This window comes from Blennius ocellaris, assembly GCF_963422515.1.
Source record: "Blennius ocellaris genome assembly, contig: SCAFFOLD_105, whole genome shotgun sequence".
Classification (NCBI taxonomy): Eukaryota; Metazoa; Chordata; class Actinopteri; order Blenniiformes; family Blenniidae; genus Blennius; species Blennius ocellaris.
In genome coordinates this window covers 89,271-95,496 of record NW_027661945.1, presented here as the reverse complement: position 1 = coordinate 95,496, position 6,226 = coordinate 89,271, and positions in this window count along the sequence as shown.

Here is a 6,226-nt window from a genome sequence, read left to right as displayed (position 1 = left end):
AAATATTATCAAATTTTAAAAAAGCAACTGGAGAAAGAAAAAATAAATAAATAAACATAGCAGTCGTAATACGGGAGAAAAAATGAATATGGAACATAACAAAATGAGAAAAACCCAACCAAACAAAAAGTTAGAGAAATTATTGTTCATTTTAACCATTAATTATTTTTCTTTTTACTGTTTTTTGAAGCAGAACGGTGATTTGCACAGTTTTAAGTCGTCACAGACGTTCCATAAACCTCCCAGAATAGAAACATCTGGATTTAACGTTGGTTCTCACACCTTTTTCAAATCTACACAGTCCTCTTGAGTTCTAGTTGTTTTCTCTTCATTTAAAAAAAATTTGAATAGCTGTGGGAAGACTTTTATTCTTTATTCGAATGTTTTTTAAAAATATACTATATCTTTAAATTCCAATGTGCAAGAGGCTATAAATAGTTTATTAGCATTTTCTCTATAGGAAGCTTTATTGATTATTCTATTAATTCTTTTCTGGAGTTTAATGATAGGGTCTATATGCGTTTCCCCATCTTCACTTGGCTTGCGGTGACTTGGAGGATCGTTGACGGGACGAAGCACCTGGTGACTCCGCCCCCAACGGCGTTTTCAGGAAAACGTGTCTGAATATGGAGACGGGGCCGGGGGGGGGGGACGTCCAGCACCAGCCTCACCATACAAGGGAAGGTGAGGGGGAGACATCGCTCGTCTCCCTCCTCCTCCTCCTCCTCCTCCTCCTCCTCCATATAGAAATTAAGAGAACCCCCCCCCCCCCCCCTCCTCCCCCTCCTCCCTCCCTCCTCGGTGTGTTGGGAGATGTGGGTCACACGAGGGGGCAAACTTCATTTCCGTAAATGAGGACGGAAAAAGAAATCCTGGCACACGAGTTGGTGAACGACACACTGCCCCTCGGTCACCCCGACACACACACACACACACACACACATGCACGTACACACACACACACACACACAGAGCAAGCCGGGACCTGTTTGTGGAGCTAATTAGCATGGCCTCCAGCCGCGGTGCCTAGCTGGGATCAGGTTTTGCTCCTGTGGCCCAGTTTTTTGGCTGAATAAGGGAGAAAAGTGCCGGCCTGCTGCAGAGGCAGGGGTCAGAGAGGACAGATATAGATAGAAGTGAGGGAGGGAGGGAGGGAGGGAGGGAGGAGAGGAGAGGAGAGGACAGGGACAAAGACGCCGGAGTTGCTAGCGAGCGAAGCGCCTCGGTCCCCCGGCGGGTTTCCTCCGTGCGACTGTGTGTTTGTGTGTTTTCCTGCGCGGCGTCATTACCAGCCGTCCCCCGCTGCCGTGTTGGCCCAGCATGGGCTCTCAGAGCCGTCGCCGCGGGAGCCGCGCATCCGCCGTCGCCGCGGCAACCGGCGGACGCAGCCCGCCGGCCTGGACGTCGCCTTCAAGCGCGGCCTGTTCAGCGTATTAGACGTCAGCCGGCGTCCCGGTCGCAACCTCATTTTCGATTTTTTTTTTTTTTTTTAATTAGCATTGTTTGGATGGAAAAAGCTAATTGGGCCTAAATGAGAAAAAAAACAAACGTTTTTTTTATTAAATATACAGTATGGGTGTGGGGTGGAGTTTTTTGTCTTTGTCTTTTCATGTATAACTCTGAAAATGTGTAATTGTTGTTTCTATATTTCTGTACAAAAGTTAATAAAACATATCAAACACTAAATATACAGTATGGAACTGCTTTAAACATGAGAAGCATCAGAAGATTCACAGATTATTATTATTATTTTCATCACTATCTTAATAATGTCAAATGTATATCTTTGTAATGCAATATTCTGAACATGATGGCAGAAGGTTGATTTCGTCTGCACGCATTTATCCATTTATTTATGTTTTTTATACACGTATTTAACACATTTTTACAAAAACTATTAACCCGAATTGTGTGAAATCTTCAGGGATGATTTGTCCTCATTCCAAGAACCGATATTTAGATTTTGGGACGTTAGCGGCGAATCGTTAAAAAAAAATAAAAAAAATTAAAAGACAAGAAAAAGTGAAAAAATGTCCAATACAAAGCGGATGGGAGAGTCACCTCATGGAAAATCGAGGGAGATCAGCGTCTGTTGCCATGGAGACGCTCCCTGCGCAGCATCTCCCACGGTGATATTGCTTCCTGACAGGCTAGTTAGCATCGCTAAGAGGTAACGGCTAACATGCTAGCAATGCCAACTCGGTTCCGTGAACAAATGTGGCGCTCTACCGAGATAGCTCTAGACTTTAAGTGAGATTTCTTTTTAAATTCAGTGAATTTACTCCATTTTCTACTTAAGTTATTCTTTCAGACTAAAACTAAATTAACTATTTATTATTACTATATATTAACAATCCTTCGTCGACAAGGGAGTGGAGCTGCAGCCACACGGTGGCGCTACGGGGAGTTGGTGGGGGTCAAAGGTCGCACTCGGGGACCCACAGTGGCGACCTACCAGCTACAAACCCAAACTTCACCCCTCTAAACCCCCAAAAATGCTTTATTAGCGACATTAGCATTAGCCTAGATTGTCGTCAATCTGGTTTATTTTTACTGTATTTTTTTAATCTTCTGTTGTATTTTTATTTATACATTTACTTCGCCCACTGTGTGAAGCACGTCGGCGTCAGCCACAGCTGTTTTAAGGTGCAATATAAATAAAGCTCGACTTGTAAAGATCAGGAGACGATTCTCGACTCGGCAAAACTTCCATCAGCACCTTTTTCAACAAGGTTTCAGTTTGACGTTCTCCGCTTCGCTGTTCAGGAACGTTTCAGCGACACAATGTCTATTATCGGGTTCCGTTTCTCACAAAGCTCAGAATTAAATGCCAAATGAAAAAAAAAAAAAAAAAAACCCCAAGATAAACACTTTATAATTAGCTACACTTTGTGAGTATGAGTGTGTGTGTGTGTGGTGTGTAGTGTGTGTGTGAGTATGAGTGTGTGTGTGGAGAGCGTAGGCCTTATGGGTCCCAAATGCTTCATATTAGCAAGAATCCCGGTGGGCTGCACATATGAGTCACACACACACACACACACACACACACACACACACACACACACACACACACACACACACACACACACACACACACACACACACACACACACACACACACACACACACACACACACACACACACACACACACACACACACCAGAATAAAAAGGACGTCTCTCAGAGGACGGAGGCGGAGGTGGAGGAGACACACTCAGCCGCTCCTCCACCAGAGAACCACCCAATTAAAAAAGGATTTTCAAACACACTTATTCACTAATATATTTATTCGACTGTCGGTTGAAACTCGAGCCTGAAGGTTCGTAACCTGAACGTCTATTAGTGCGGATTGCTTTTCAAATTCTATTCGTGTTTGTGTTTTCCTTTGACGCTGCCTTACTTGCACTTGCCATAACAACTTCCGCCACTAGAGGTCTCTGCGGTGATTGTTTTTACTGCAGCTGGTCCTCTGTTAAAAGTGTTTCTGTGCAAATGTCAAAAAGCCAGAGTCTCGTCTGTGAAATAGACGCGTGCGTCATCTGCATACAGACCAATTTGTCCAGAAACGGGCGAATCACAGCAAACTACTGGTAAAAAAAAAAAAAAGCACTTTCCGTCATGGAGGAGGAGTGGCGGTACTTAAGAGTTCTGCCCATAGCACAGTACTGCAGTACTGCAGCTGAACGCAAGACGAGTACCTTGTACTTTTTATTGAAAGACAATCTTTGTCTCTGGACGCTAAAGTCTTTCCACGACGTCACAATCGATTCCCACTAATTGTGGATTTCAGGTAAAGACTCATCGAATTAAAACGTGACATTGCTGCAACAACAACAACAAAAACTACCAATTCCTACAGTCACGACATGGCGCTTTTCTTTCTTTCTTTTTTTAAGAGAGGGTCACTTTTGGAGGGACGCTAAGGACAAAATAAAACGACGGAGAGACAGACGAGTCAGTCGGTCTGTTTGGAGCCTCAAAATGCAGCACGTCTCAATAAAACATGGCGGCTGGTTGTTAATCTTTAATAGTTCTGTCCTTGAGAATTAACTCAGATGAACACACATGTAGGGCACCACACACACACACACACACACACACACACACACACACACACACACACACCCTCTTGTCCCACATGTCCTCTTTGCCATTGTCCACTTTTCATTGCATTTCTTTCTTTCTGGTTCTTCACAAAAAAATCCAAAAAACAACCCAAATAAAACAAACAAGCAGGTTGAAAAGAGGAAAAAAAATAAAAAATACAATGTGAAGGAAAAAAAAAAAAGAAAACAACAAAGAAGGGAGGAAGACAATTGGGATTAGGATGAAGAGCAGCAGGAGAGAAGGGGGTCCCCGGCAGGCCTGGCGCTGAGCGGCGGCTCGGGGGTTAATTTGATAAAACATTTATGTTGCAGAGCCGGAGGCGGCGAGGTTTGGCTGCTGGTCACAGGCTCATTTGCAAACTCGCAATGAGGAGAAAAGGCAGAGCGATTCACACAAGAGAGGCTTTTATTCCTCTGGATTAGATCAGATTATGTGACGACAATGAAACTCTGGAATAAGTTGGGCTTCAAGCTCTCACGATTTAATATCCCGTAAACAATCAGGCCACGTTGAACCAGCGAAGCACAAACAATCCCAACCAGAAAGGTTTTTTCCCCCCCATTATTCACAGTATTTCCTGACCTTCAGCTCGTCCTGCCTGCAGCTTCAACGCTTTCTCTGGGCGGTCGAACTCTGCCCCCTGGTGGCCACTTTGTCACACTGCATGAGGAAGAAAAAAACAAAAAAACAAGTTAGAAGAGTATTTACTGAAGTAAAACTATTTTATGATGCTACAAAAAAAGTCTCATTAAGGTTAAGTAAGGGTTAAACTATGTTAGTTCGGTAAAAGATAAATAGGAAAAGTTGTGAAATTTACTTGAGTATAAAAGTAAAACTGGATTTTTTTTTACATTATCGGTGTGTTAGACATAAAACGATATTTTTTTGAGCATTAATACACCATTTTAATCATTAGTAATGACATGGACAGTGATTCAATTTGTATAAAAATGTGGATTCCAATTAAACCTTTGATTTTGGGGTCGTTTGTTCTGTCTGAACATAAACAGGAAGTCTTAATATACCTCGATAACTCCTGAAGGTCACATATAATCCTGAACTTTTCTTTGTGGAAAAGTGTGTTTTTAAATCAATGTACTTTGTTTTACACCCCAAAAATACCTTTTGAGGTTGATTAGTAAATCTAAATCACAGGAAAAATAGAATCTTTAGTACGTGAGCTTGCATTTGCTCTGTGATGCATATTTACTGCCATTCAACTATAATTTTGCTGCAAATAGTCTGAAACGGGGGCTTATTGTTTTAATTTTTTTTTTACAATTTTCTTCATTTCCTGTTCCTTTTTTTGAGGCTGTTCTCGGTCAGTTTTGAGTTTTTTAAAATTATTATTATAAAGCTTGGAGGTTGTAAATTATACCAAAATAAGACATATTTGTGTGTTGATCATTTCATGTCCAGACGATGTTTTTCACATCCATCCCTCCCTCCATCCCTCCCTCCCTCCATCCATCTCTATCAGTCAGCATGGGACGAAATGCAAGTGTGACCCCTGGTGGTCAGCAGCGGTATTGCAATTTACATTTCATTCAAATATTTCAATTTTGTAACATTTTTAAATCTCACACACACGTGTATATATATATATATCTATATATATATAGATATATATATATTAAAAAAAACAGTTTTATGCTGAAGTTGGTTTCCTATTGAAGGTTGTATCTCACCTGACCTAAAGTTACAGGTTGACACATCAAAGTCCTCTGGATGGGATTCAGGCTAAACTTTGCAGGTTCAGAGAAGAACTTCACAGAATTTTGAGGAGCCACAGAATACGTTTTGGGTTTGTTTTTTTTCATACAGTCATACAGTGAATTTTGCAGGATTTCAAGCGTTACAGAGGGCATTTGGAAGTTTTGCACTGACATTTGCAGATCTTGAAGTGAAGTTTGCAGCTTTCGAGGCGAAGTTTGCAGGATTCGAGGGGACGTTTGCAGGATTCGAGGACTCAGAAGATTAAGTTTGCAGGTTGAGGACTCAGAAGATTAAGTTTGCAGGTTTTGAGGGGACTTTTGCAGGTTTCGAGGGGACGTTTGCAGGCTTCGAGGCGAAGTTTGCAGGTTTCGAGGTGAAGTTTGCAGGTTTCGAGGTGAAGTT